A 14,513-nucleotide genomic window follows, 5' to 3' on the forward strand; every position below is an offset into this window, starting at 1 on the left:
GGATATGTTGAAGAAGAAAGCCGAATGAAGTGTACAGCAAGAGAAGAGAAAAACACAAGCAAGGATACCTCTAGTGTGTGTTTGTGTGTGTGTGTGTTTCAGAGTGTGTGTGTGTGTGAAGACAGCAAACAAGAGAAAGAAACGAATGGAAAAAGGAATTAAGGTGCTTAGTAACGAAATGGAACGACCGAAAAGGGAAACAAACAACCCCTAATAACAACCCAACAATTGCCTAACGGTGCTCGTGTGTGCGAGCGTTCCCATATGCGTCTGTGTGTGTGTTTGTTTGAATGGCGAGTGTAGAAAAAGGAATACACATTTTCCTCTAGCCCGGTGTGCCTTTCCACACTTTTTGTTTGGTTAGGGAAAACTAAGCTAACAAACAGTACCAACAGCTTACCGGGCTAGTGCTTTTGATGGAAATGTTAATGAATTTTCCACCTTTTCCCGTTGCGGTTCTGCTGCTGTAAATGCCGCATTTTCCTGGATGCACGGTAACGCCGGAACCGGAAAATTTACGTGATTCATCGTGCAGCAAAAGCCGCAACGCGCGATGCGCGTGTACGCAGAGAAACGCGCGCGCCAAGGAAAAATAGTTTTTCCCCGTGTGTAGAATATCTGGTGTGCCTGTGTGTGTGTGCTGCTGTGTTTAAGATTAGATAGATAAAAATGTTCAAAGTGGGGTTTTATTAGAAAAAAAGGATCCTGAAACTCTGTCCTTACTTTGTTAATATTGCTACTAGGTTTTGTGATTTAAATTTAAATTTTAATTGTTGTTATCTTTACCTTATTTTACAGTATTAGACCAAAAGCAAAAATCCATAACCAATCAGTGAGTGAGAACAGAAAAGTGCAAAATATTTTTGTGCTACAAAAAGTGCTCAAAAACATCTCCATAGAGTAAGGGAAAACTATTGGAAGGATAATAATAAAAAAAAAAACTATTTCCCAATAAATCACCGAAGAAACCGGAAACCGACCCAGCATTGAATTGGTAAGTAGATGAACGCATTTAAACACAAAAAAAAACCCCTCGGCTACAATCGTTTTTCTTTCCCCCTATAATATTATTCCGGGCAGTGGGGAATATTCAACAGATTTTTCCGAAGCCGTGTAATGGTCGCTTTTGCCGACTTTTCGCTCCGTTCGTACGGAGGGAATGGCTGTACCTCGGCACAGGAAAATTGCATTTATCGATCGATGGAACTGCTTCGACTGTGTACAGTCTGTTCTCGAGTTACGCGGATTCGGAGTTTTGAGAATTTATTTTATTCTGCAGTTTAAAATGACAGTTAAAAGGCGCGTGGCACGTAGATAAAAAATATGCTTTTCGAAATAAGTGGGATTTATCATACAAAAAGTTGAAAAGCTTTACAGATTGTCTATGGTGTAGATCCCCATAGTGGAGATCCCTCTTCTACACGAGCAGGGCTAGGTATCGAATCTCACCCGGAACGTCTCCCTGTCTGTCGGATTGACTTTCCAGCTACAGATAGCTAAACTCAGTGCAGGAAGCCAGGTCTCCTCAGGATTTAGAGACAAACAAGAAGAAAAGGGAGAAGATGTGTAAATTCTTCCATTTTCACAGATACTCTAGATACGCGCATTTCTCTGGTCCGCAGTATCCGCGAATGTCGAGAATTGTCTGTATGTATACACGATCATACACGAGGCAGTGTACTGGGCCTAAGGCTAAACACCACCCTCTCAAAATTTGCCCGGGAAAACGTGTTAACAGATTTTCTATATTTAATGATGCATCATCAAACTGCACTTTCGATGATTGACCCAACCGCCCGAGTCACTTTATTGAAAATAGGCAATTTTCCCGCGTTCGAAACGAAAGGCTGCCAACAAAAGCTGGCTGTGCATCGAATATCGCTCTGCCGCATATCGATTGAAACTATCGTGAAATATTGCAGCATGTGGATTATCCTCACAAATGTTGGGTAAACAGATTTCCCCCAGTGTGTCGGTGTGGAAAATGGGACGGCTCAATTCCAACACCCCGACGACGGCGACGCAGTAGTTTCGAGGGGTTTTTCGTCCTCATTTCCGTGCAATAAACATTGGAGAAGTATTGTAGCGTGGTGATGCTGCTCAGGCCGAACGAAATGGGACAGTTTTATTGCGAGCCCGACAGTGCCAGTAAATGGTGGTTTGGGTGGTTTTTAGGGCCGCTTCGTCACACATTATTTGGAGTTCTTTTCTCTTGGCTGAGTTTTTCCCTTTAAAAATTCATCCAAAAATAAAAACAGAGCAAGCGTTCCAAAACTAGGATGCAAAGCAATCATATATCTGGTTTGAAACACGCACACCAACACACTGGTAGCCGGTCACTTACACAACCGAAACTCGATGCGTGTGGAAGAAAGCATGAAAGGACATCTCATTTCACCACGACAGAGCCAATGAAGGAAAAAGCATCATCTTCTCGCATCTCATCTGTCACTCACTGATGCGCATCTCATCTCATTCCGCATTTCGAAAGCCTATCGCGAATTGTCGAAAGACGCGTTCAATTAAACTTTTTTACATAATCACCATATTTTCAAGATGTCCTCTGACTACCACAGTGCAATAGATAGGATGAAAAGCCCCCGAAGAGTGCTCTCGGATTCAAAGATACAATCGGAAGAAAAAAAGGAATGATACAATGAGAATGTGTGCGTGAATGCTTACATTCATTTGACAGCGGCAGCGATTGCTTGTTTTCTTCTGTTTGTTTCAAGGCTTGCTTCCAAATGCAATATTCATGCGTTGCGGATATTGTTTTGGAGCCACGAAACGGAAACGTATGGCGCCTGGATGTCCCCAGAAACGTTGGTCTTTTTGCTCGGTCTGGGATCCCTGTGTATGCCAATAGTTACTGAAGATTCGTAACCTTTTTTTATTTTTAAAAATTATGGACACGGTTGTTGACATTCCACTATTAAGCATAAGTAGTTCAAGTCAAGTTCAGTTATTGTTTTAATTCCACATGTTTAAAACAAGCGTCTACTTGTTTGACACAATGCTACGGATCGAACTAATCTTCACTATATAATTCTTATCTCAAATTCGAATCTTAAATATTTTTAAAAACATGTGGACACTATGCGTTTTTGTCATTGACATATTTATAAAACTGTTAAAACACCCCAGGAACCTCACGCTCTCGTCCTTGACACGGTCACCATTTTGTGAAAGTTATTAATTATGAACGATTCTGGATGCCCTAGAATTTGTCCTCAACCAGCAAGCTTGAAACTTCTGTCTACCATATCTTGAACAAATACGACGTAATCGGGCCGTGTGACATACACACACACACGCACTTTTTCCTTAACCCCTTCTTTCTCATAATTTCTCATAATTCAATTTCTTACCTTTACCTGGCGAGAAAAGATGGTCCCAAGGATTCCAAGGTTCCAAACCGTCAAGATAGACCTTCGATACGCGTCGACGGCAATTTTTCATGTCAGATCAACTACCTGGCGTCTTTTCTGGTCGAATCTTTTATTTAAAGCTAGCTTATTTTACGGAATTTATTGTACCTGGATGTCCTCAGCACATAAAGTGGTTTTGAGGAGAATTGTTGTTTCTAAACAGCCGCATTGCATTCGTTCCCATACTTCTTCGCCGGGGTATGCGGGAATGTACGTGAATAATTAAAAAGCTAGTAGAAGTAGTACTTTGTACCCGGCGAGTTCGTAAGGAGTTTCTACCGTTGGAGGACACAAGGATTTATTGGCATTTTGTAGCATAATTTAAATGACAGAATGGAAGTTACATATTCCAGGAGATGTCGTTACATACTGCTTTACCTTTACACCCTAGTAACATTTCAATTACAATGACATGAATCCATTGTCCATTTCGTCCACCCGTTCCACACGCTCTCTGTGGCGGTAGTTGATGGGAAAATAATTTACCTTGACATGCAGGTTTTGCAGGACGCGTGAGTGCAGCATTACCTTAAGCTGAAAGATGCTTCATCATGCTCTCGGTGCGCTCTTATCGTGATTATTTCAATATTCACACCTACCCGGCAAACTGGAAAGGGTGGAATTATTCGTGCCTTCCGCTGTCGTTTCAATGGCGTCCTTATACCCTTGTACCCTGGTAGAGGTGTACCTCAGTACTAGATTCCTTAAGGGGAAATTTATAGGAACCCCGACTTAACTATTTAATAAAAAAAATCTCCGGAAGGAAATGGTGGAAAAACGAATTTTCTATTCCAAGTTTGCGTGCTCGATCGTGACCGACTACAGTAGTATTAATTGCAATAGTACGGCAAAGCTTGTCTCCTCTTTTGGTTAGGTGGTCCTCTATTGACAGTTCGGCTAGGGAAAAGGATGTTCCACAAGCATGCAATAATCGACACCCGGTTGGTGCATAGAGTACACCACGCGCAGAACAACGCGAACAAGGTCCTGGCTGTATTGAGTAGAGTCCGTCACCGCCGTACAAACTACCAACACCGTACAGAGCGTTCGGTAGTTCGTGTATGGGAACGATTCTCCCCTTCTCGATTATGTTGCAACTACAACAATCGGAAAACCCTCCGTAAAGTTCCGCATGTCCTGTACATTGGTGTGTGCGTTCATGGTTCATTGGTCCGCCAGCGATTCTAGATTTCGGTCCCCTCGTCCTATAGCGAATCAAACGAGATGCAAACCAACGCTCAATGCGTTCTTGTAGTTTCCACCGTCCTGTGGACCCTGGGACCGTGGGTAATTGTACGTTGCAATGAACGGTCGGACAGGCACCCCTTTTTTGATCGAGCTTTCATCATTACCCGTAATCCCTACCCCTTGGTGAACGAAGCGGCCGAATAAATGGCCGCCGCATTCGTATTCGATATTTGAAGGGGGACGAAGGAATCGGATTGCTTGTACGGATTGTTGTGGATGGCGCCACCGACACCGACAGTATGAGTGTTCGATTTCGTGTGCTTAGCGGACTTCAAGCGGAGGACGATAGTTTGTCCAGGATGTTATTTTAAAATAAAATGCAGGCTCTATGCTTCGTGAAGTCCTGTTAGAGTGCTAACTATCTTCAAAGTTCAGGAACTTCCGTTCAGAACTTTGTTACATTAAGTGACGACAAATTTTCTATTTAAACAGTATAAATCTTATGTATAAAGCTCTTTGGTGTGGACTCTTTGTGAAGTTCTTTTAGAATCCTCACTATCTCCAGAGTATAGAAACTATTTTTTTGAAGTTCGTTAGGTTAAGACGAACACGGACCAATTGGCTGCGTACTACGGGTTGTTTCTGGCTCTCTGGTACTTCGTCAGGATCTGCTGGGACTTTGGCTGATGAGCAGAAACAGTTCGCAGACGCCATGAATCCCCTGGCAGCTCTATACTCACAGAGAAATCCTTCTTAGGATGTCCTCCCTATCTCCCTTTAGTGCTCCTAATAATCATCATAGTTCCAATAGCACAGATCTCCTTCTGAAACTCCAAAAACTTCCAGCTTCGCATCACCCTCTTCAGATTCGATTACACCAACAATTAGTGGATGTAATACTACGTGCGTAAATCGGAACCCGAGAACTCTCTCCCCACCCCCGAAAAAGACCACATCCGTCCCACAGTTCGTTGAACCATCGATGGCTGTGTGAAAGCCACCACCAAAGGGAAGCGAACTAATTTCTTCCCATCTTCGACAGCGAAACGTTCTCGGTCTCTACCACACGGGACGAAACGTGCCGGGGCACGGTTGATTAGCTACCTGCCGTCTTGTAGGACTGTGTGTAGTCGGTGTGGAGATTTCTGCCAGGGAACAAACATTTCGGTACGCACGAGCAGACGAAACACACCCATCCCAAGCCCATCAAACCTTGATGCTGTAGGGCAACTCATTTTTCATCTGTAGCTAAATATTTAACGAGATACATCTCCTCGTGGCAGCGGTAGAAGAAGGAGGAGGAGGTCGACCGCTTCAGGGCATGAGTTAGTCTACCTGCAGAATCTCTGGAACTGAAGTGGAGATAGAGAGAGAGAGAGAGCGAAAGAAGAGCGAAGAGTGGCAGTTTGGTTGATCTACATTCTGGGTCGTCCCTTATTTCGCCGATTCCTCGCTACAATGTAGCGAAACGGACAAATTATGCAATGATGGATAGCGTTGGTCAAACACGGTGTTCGGTGAAATTTTTAGAGGTGGCGCCCACTCTTAAGCAGGGTAGCCAAAAGCTGTTGGAATTCAATTTTCGAACCCATTAAATGGCCATCGTGAAGCATTTTACGACCAGCCGCTTTTAACGATTAAACGTAACAGAAAGTTCTAGCACGAGGATCACCATTTCCATCTTGATCTTGGGTCAAGAATTAAAGAATGCTCCATAATAGATCGATAATGGTGTGTAGTGGCACACATCAACACTTGACCCCAATGCTGGCAAGTGACATTTTGTTGGCAGTTTGACGCTGGAAGCTACGTTGATGCCCATTAGTGTTAAATCTGGACGACTTCCAGGAACGGGTAGAACAACTCACCAATTATAATGCCACTTTTCCCGAACGTCCCAAGAATGAGCACCATTTGGACGATCTTTACGAGTTCGGAGTTTGGACGATCTCTTTCTCTCCCTTCCGTTGCCCTTTTTGGCGTTTCGGTCGATAAAGATCATTAAAAGCAATAATCGTAAAATCGTTGTGCTATGGCCCCAGAAGAGGGCCCACTTGTCCTGCGTGGAGCACCGAAATCGATAAACTGTCATCGGGTGAGCTCATAATCTCGTAAAATTAATCATCAACCATCTTGCTGGCATCTGTCCAACGGATTTTCCATAACCTCAACCCCCGTTGGCATGCTGCCGGGCTTGGGTCAGCTCTGCGTTTTTCTGCTTCCAACATATTACTCGATGCAAGGGGGTTTCGATTTGTATCAGCATAAGTTCCGCTTTTGGAGTCAGGAAAACTGGAGCGAAAGAGAGTCGGAGAGGCCATGTACCGCACCAGCAAAGCATCACCAATAATTGGACCAAGCTTACTTCGACTCTTGGGTTCCGTGCATTCCGTACCGAAACCACCACCAGCACCAGCAACCGTGAGTCAATGCTGTTGAACTCGATCTTTACCCCGCCGTGTGCACTTGATTGGTTTGGATCGATTCCGAGAAGAAAGAAGACGATTTGTTGTGCTGTGGAGGCTGGTCACCGACCGACCGTGCACACCAATCCGAGCAATAATCCACCCGTTGCGAACCAGCTGTCAGCTGTGGAGCTACATAGATCGATGCTCTGCCGATACACATCTCGGATGGTGCGGCATCTCACCGACCCCAACGAAGCGATCGCCCACCAGCATAATCGGTCCCGATCGGTTGGATGCCCGCGCAAGGGTCGCGGCATTACAGAATTCAATTCGAACGCAGCGTTCGAAATGGCCCACCATCCGTTAGGGGTCAGGCTGTGTTGGGGGTTGATTAGATTGGAAGCGATATTTATACGTGTGTATATTGAATTCTACTGGTTGCTCCTCTGGCTTCTCATGATCCGACAAAACACAATAAGGGCTTTCAGATCGTGTGTATGTTCGCTTCCCTTCTGTTTAGCTCTAAACCTAAATCCGATCGAACGGATGTGCAGATAGCAACGACGGACGGAACGAGAGACCTAAAAGTGTCGATCTTCCGTCCAAGTTACTGCTGGCGGAATGGGCGATTGTTTTGCTACGACTACCGCCCGATCTTAGCAACAGTTGCACTAGATCTAAGCAAGCGGTGGCGGCATTTTCTCCCCATACCAGAGATGTCAAACGCGTTTGATGAGACGGCAGGTCTTCCGAGCTGCATAAGTACACTAGCAGAACAATAGTATTATTATTTTTAATCAACCGTTTTAACCAAGAAACAAAATTGTTCTTAAAGTTAACTTTATTTTGAATAGAACAAAAATTAGTTCAAAAGCAATAGGGCCAGGCCGTCCTACATGTATAAAAAAAAATGGTTGAAAGGATACATTTTGGAGATGAGATTTGCAGGACTTCGCACTTTATATTGGGAAAATTAAAATGGAATCGGAATGTTAAAATCGATTCATATGCCCTTTTCGACTAAAGAACTCGTCACTCTACAATTTATTACTTAACAAACTATCACATCAAAACAGTTGTGTTGTTTGCTGTGTGTAGTCAAACAGAACACACCAGTTCCACTTGTTCTACCACTGGCCCCAGAATCAAAATGGCTGCAACTAAATCGCTAGTAATGGTTTTTTTTTGTCGATGGACAACAGCTCTACCCCAGTTGCTAGTATCTGATCGTTCCCGTGGAACAACAATAATTGACAGCAAATTGTCATTCAATCATGGAATGTAAAAGAGAATACCAGCATTATGGTGTGTGGGGTCAATTTGGTCTGATGGGCACACAATTAAAATTAACTTTTTTTCTGTGGAACTCTGACCGTTAATCGAGTAGACGAAGCTGAGATCAAAGCTATTAAGAGACTTATTTGGCTTAGAGCACTTTTGTGTCTCTCTGAAGTTCTTCTCAGTATGTTTCAGTGCGAGTTTGACACCACTGTCTAGCAACTATCTTTCTCGTACAGCCCGATTTTGTACCTTTTTCCCTTAGATCCTTCCGCCCAAAAAATCATGCCTGGATAGTAGAACTCACCCAACCAAACCGCTGTGCACAAAACAGTTTCGGTGTTCGCTACACTTCCATTTGTGTGGAATATCGCCCACCCAACCGTCAACCGTGCGGGAGTTAAGTGGAGCGCACACGGTTATGCCCTAGACCTCGTCGAACTCATCGAACCGTACCGGTGCTACTACGAAACATAGCGGAGGGAGAAATAAAGAGAAGTGGCTGTGGAGGGGTTTCGAAGGGAGGGAAAAGCTCGGTGCACCCACCATTAGCATTGTAGTGAAACGAACTACACACACACGTAGCGTAATCGCGTCCCAAACGGGAAGTGCTGTTCACCCTCCGAACGGCGTCGTCCCGCAAGGTTGATGATCATGATCGGTCTAAGTCGGCGTCGGTCCCAATCGCGGTCCGGCAGTGTGTCCTCGTCCATTCTAGAGCAGATCGTAAAAACTTCACCCATACTGTACAAGCTGGGTGATCGCGGGAGAAGATCACTGGTGGATCGTGGAAGGCAGTGGGGGGGGGGATCGATTGTTCCGTCTTCATTCGAGTGGCACTAAAGGCACATTTTAGTTTTGGACAGAGTGCAGTGCACTGTATATCAGAACGCTTGGTTGTCCCTCTCCCCCTCCGGCAGACCACCACTGTCCCCCCCCCCCCCCCGTTCCATGCGGCTCACCACGATAATTACGTAACGAGCAAATATTGCCCTTTTTCGGGATTCTCAGGGGGGAGCGTTTTTCCGGCGAGCCGGGAAGGTTGAACTAGGGAGAGAGAGAGAGGTCATTTTTCGTGTGCCGGTTGGTTTTCTAGCTTTGCGAGAGATCGGCACGTACCCTGTGCGGTACGTTCTCGGGCCGTAATTATCCATTGTAAGAGCCTTCGATAGAGCAGCAGATCGCCACGATGTTATGTCATGTTTTCCTATTTTTGGCAGGCAGGAGGCCTCGAGGAAATTGGGAAAAAAAACACGACACGATCCGGGCGCGCGCATTGTTTGTGAACAAACAGTGTGCAATTTGGGTGCCATTTGGGTGGGAAGCAAAGCCCGGGGGGTGTTTCGATTTCCTTTTCCTAGTGTCTAGGTGACCTACCGCGCTAGGCATGGAACGATCACCAGCTATGTGGTGGTTGCAGCATAATACGTGTGTGTGTGTGTGGTTAGCAAAACAAGAGCAAGGAACACACAGCGAGTAGCATAAACATCCCAACAAAAAAAATAGTTCAACAACAACGTGTTGTTGTGAGGTTCTAAAGCGTGAGGATCGTCGAGAAGAGAGATCTTAGGAACGCGAATGAGCCCACCGTTTCGCAACGCACGATGATATGGTGAAATCCTGCTCGTTGCTCTCTTATCTCGATAGCCGCATACGAAACAGAATCTCATTTCTAGTTCCATTTGCCGGTTGATGAAGGAACCTGTTGGGGATCGCCCAACTTCTTGGGGAGGGAAAGATCGTGCCAACCAACTGATCGGCCAAAGTACAGTTGCGCCTGCCATTGGGAGCTTGCTCCCGTGGCTCTCGGGTCGGGTCTCGCTGATAGCACTTCGATAGATTTGTGTGCCCCAAGCTCCAATGGGTAATGCTTTTGCAGAACATTTTAAACTAATTACCCGCCGCCACCGGCAGCGGCATCTAGCGGGAAATCGATGATTGATGAGAGCTTACAGGCCGGACACACGGGGTTTGGAAGAAGACGGGTGTGTGTGTGTCCATCATTACGTGATCACCTTCGGGATTTATTCTTAACGTATGTTTTGCTTCGTCCACCAACATCTTCTGCCCAACATCCTCCTCCACGCGAGTTAATTCCCTCCTCGAGCGTTCTATCTACGCACGAATAATTTTCTACATTTCGCACTTTACTGTTGTTCGGTTGGAGAAGCGGAGGCATACACTGAGAGGTGGAGTTTGTGTTGAAAATACTTTCCGGTTCTATTTCATCTAACGCCACTCACGAATGTTTGGGTTCGGTTGCGCAAACGTGTGCGTACCAATCTCGTGGGCTTCCGTAATGGCGCAATTTTCAACATATGTTACTTCGTGCCTCGCGGGTGGCATGGAGCAGAGTATTTTTTTTTTTGGTTGGTATTTTCTCTCTATTCCCTACTTTTAAATCGAGACAACATCGCCTCCTTCGGCTTCGAGCATGGTTTGGTGCTTTAGAGACGCAAGTCAGACAAGAATAAAAAAAGGGCACAGGAAGTAACCGTTTGGTTTCGAGCCAGAATTCATTCGATTCGCAGAGTTTGGGTGTTGGTGATTTTTGTTGGAAACTGTTTCTTACTCTGCTTGGTCTTTGTTAGAAGAGGACTTATTGGTTCAAGTAAGTCCAGTCCTCGTCACTCTTGTGATTGATAAGGTCCCATCGAGTCGAATTTCAAAATTATTTGTATTGTAAGCAACGACTCGCTACAAAGATCATAACATTAAGTAGAATACGATGGTATAATACAAGCAGCTCATAGTAAACAATCTAATATTGGTCCCACCAAACTTATCTGATTGTCTTCTAATACCTTCCGCAGTAGGGAGGACGTTAATTAGAAGTTCAATAAGCTTCGTTCCAAGTCGTCTGGCTCTTTTCTTTCAGTGAAATCTTTTACTTTTACTTTTTTTTTATTTGAAGCTTTTGTCCAATAAACTAGGGTCCTTAAGATAACATTTTCTATTCGAATGCGACTTCTGGTGATCTGCGTCTTCTTGACTACTTCTGGTGATAGAATGAATAGGCAAGGACAAGAGTTATTATTCCTGAACTCTCGTTACTTTTAAAGACGCTGATTCTTCACATCTCTTTGACAGTTGACGAATCAGTTCGGATCTTTAAACTTTCACAGTAAAATAATTCATTCAACCTATAAAACTCACTACAGTACCTGGGATATATGGCTCTATCACAATCTCTTTAACCAGACATCACTTTAAAGTCTTCACCTAGAATGATTGCTACACATCCCATTTCCTACTGTTATTCCCTAAGCTCGTAAGACGAAACGGAACACCGGTACCGATGAGAAATGATGATCCGTTGATTCAACCGAAATGTCACGCATATCACGCTTTACGACCGTTCGCAAACAGCCGCGCGCGAATATCTTGTTGATCTTTCAGTTCAAAGTACAGCCAACCAAGACGCTGTGTGTTACAGAAAAAGTGTTAAGCGTAGACAAGCCAAGATTCTGATGACTTCCTTTTCATCCCCCGTATGAGGAAAAAAAGCCGGTGTTGAACAACACCGACTGGCCTACATAAAACCCGCACGAGAATGAGTCTGGGGGGTTGTTTTAAAAATTTAAAATGTACGTCACTCCTTGTAGAGTGGCGAGAGCGAGAACGAGAGAGGAAGAGTGTCTGCCGCGGATCCTTTTAAAACCGGGTGCTCGTACGATCGATCGTCGCGAAACAAGCAAGCAAGCAAAAAAGCAAAAGAAAATCGGAACACGCGTCTGCCGAATTTCGCCTTCCTGCTGTCGATTGCTTCTGGGAGTTGCGCCCACCATCTACGGGCAGGAGGCTCCCAGGCGTACCTAGCAGCAGGCAGAGCCCTCGCAGTCGGGAGATGTTGTTGTTCGGAGTTCTCGCTTCTTGTTTATACGGCTGTCGTAAAGATTGTAGAACTCTTCTTGTTGTACCGCTCGTTCCGTTGGGACCTCTATCCCCAAGTAGATTGAACTCCGTATGCCAAATAACTGCCCTTTCATCCATTCAACGCTTAGCTGGTGCTATCTTAATGTTGGCTTGTGAGCAAAGGTTTAAACCGAAACCTTGTGCTACAATGTGAGCACAGGGTGTGTTTTTTTCTGTTGGTTTCCTTGTTGGTAAGTTTACGCGCAGCTTGATACGACCGACAAAAAAAAACACACACGGGAAACGAAAGCAAACTCCCCGAAGCTCTCTCAACATGGTCGGCTTCATGTTCTTTGGGTCTTCTTTTGGAGAAGGTTGTTTCCTGTGTTCCTGTGCTCATATAAGGGTGGAATGAAATTAAAGATTGTAGTTCAAGGCACAACAGTGCCACAACACTTTGAGGCTTTGTTTTGACCGATTCCTTTCTTTCGTTGCTTAGGGGGAGAGGAATTGATCGAGAGTTCGATTTCGTGTTTGCATTATAGCCCGCGGCTGCAACACTTCCGTCTCGGATGGAATCGTGAAATTGGAATCTAAATATGTGACAAATGAGGCTTTAATCAAAAAACGAGGTTCATTTAACGCTTTGTTGTTCGTTTTGAAGTTAAAACAAATACGAATCGCGTTTGGAAACTGATTTTCCCAGACTCGTACACACTTTCTCACTGCTCGGGGTGAGTTCACAGGGATTGACATGTGTTTGACCCGATTTTCCCGAAGACACTGAGTGATGACACTGTATTTTTTTGTGCTTCGTGTTACCCTTAGCGATTGCCCAAGAAGAATGGAAGCAAATGCTAAAAGCAATCGCAACCCCTTTTGGAAGAGACGCGGGCTAGAGACCGGGAACCAGATTGACCCGGATTGCGACATCGCTCGGCCCGAGTGCACTCCCATGTGGTCCCCGGTGGCCTGCAATCAGTGTTTATTATTGCAATCGTGAGCTACTGCCGTGGTTCGCAAGGGGCGCGCTAGGAATGCTAATAACGAATCCTTCTCGCCCTACAAGCACCACCGCCACACGATCATCATCATCAGCGTGGTGTGAAGAGGTGTGAAAGTAAAGCCATCTAACCCCGTGCTTGTGCATTGCACCGTACCATAACATATGCTAACGAGTGTTAACAACAGCACGCCAACATCGGCCATTGGAATAGGGGCTCGAAGGAAGGATGAAGGATGTTTTCATAAATACTACACACACACGCATCTCGTGTACATCATCGGGAAAAAGTGCATCGCCGAGCGAGGCGTCTGACTGAGAGCGCAAATGTTTATGTTTGTTGCTTTTTTTTCCACCGATTGTTTTGTTTTTTGTTCTCGATTGCAGCCGATTTCTAGATTTTTTTCCGGTCTTGCTGTTACCTTCATTTATCATAGCGATGTTTTGGGGGTTTTTGGAAGCAAACTGCTGGTTTATCATTCGTTTCGACGGTTGTCAGACGGTTGTTTCGGGGAGCGGCTGCTTTTAATTAATCGTTAGTAGCTTACGATGCTTCATCATAGGGAGGATTTAATTTTGCCTGTTTAGTAAACATCGGGCTTTTCTCTTTTGATTGTAATTAATTCTGTTTGAACTGTCATTTTTATTGGGCAAGGGAAGTCTTTTTTGTCTATCCGTTAGGATCTTTTGACATTTGGAGGCTTAAGTATGCTTAGCAGCTAAATTTCCTCAGGACCGGGGTTCACTTCCCATCCAGACCGCCTCACCGTACGTAAGGTTGACTACCTTACTATGGGTAAAATCGAATCATAGAAAGCCAGAAATGGCAGACCGAGACCTCTCGAGGTTGCAGTTGCCAAAGAAGAAGTATCAAAGAGCTGTACTAAGTCTGTTAAAACTTTACTTCTAAAAAAAAATATTACTATTTTTCCAACAATTCTTAATTTTTTCCCGAATTTTTAAAGCTTACTTGAAAATTTTTCTGGGCATTGAATGTATGCCTATTGGCGCTGCTTTCACCTTAGCCTCCGAAATTCCTCGTAATTCTTAGTATTATCGTAGCAGACGCTTCTTAATTTGACATCTAGAGGGCTAGCTGTACAGCTGTCAGTTTTATATGCATATATTTTTCACTGGGTAAAGCGTTAGTGTTCAAATATTCAAATAAAACCGTTGAAGATAGTATTTATTCTTAAAAAAATTTCACACGTAAATATGATGGAGTTTTATCTATCAAAACATCAGTAATTTAAAAAGTAATTAAATATTCTCATCACCTTAAACTAGAACGATATGCTTTGTCATTTCTCTTCATTTACCTTAAAAAAATCGCCACATCACTGTGAAACATAA

At 44.4% G+C, this 14,513-nt stretch overlaps 1 protein-coding gene across 4 annotated transcripts in view; it reads left to right on the top strand.

The window, feature by feature from the left end:
* LOC118512781 (neurotactin-like) overlaps positions 1-14,513 on the top strand; it is a 35,812-nt gene that overhangs the window by 478 nt on the left and 20,821 nt on the right. For 3 of the 4 annotated variants that reach the window (XM_036057692.1, XM_036057695.1, XM_036057693.1), the window contains exon 2: positions 799-994. The gene's annotated coding sequence lies outside the window, so the exon portion shown is untranslated. Of the gene's footprint in view, positions 1-187; positions 495-798; positions 995-14,513 lie in introns of those variants that run through there. The other variant, XM_036057694.1, reaches the window with a different exon arrangement.

This window comes from Anopheles stephensi, chromosome 3 (assembly GCF_013141755.1).
Source record: "Anopheles stephensi strain Indian chromosome 3, UCI_ANSTEP_V1.0, whole genome shotgun sequence".
In the NCBI taxonomy this organism is placed as follows: Eukaryota; Metazoa; Arthropoda; class Insecta; order Diptera; family Culicidae; genus Anopheles; species Anopheles stephensi.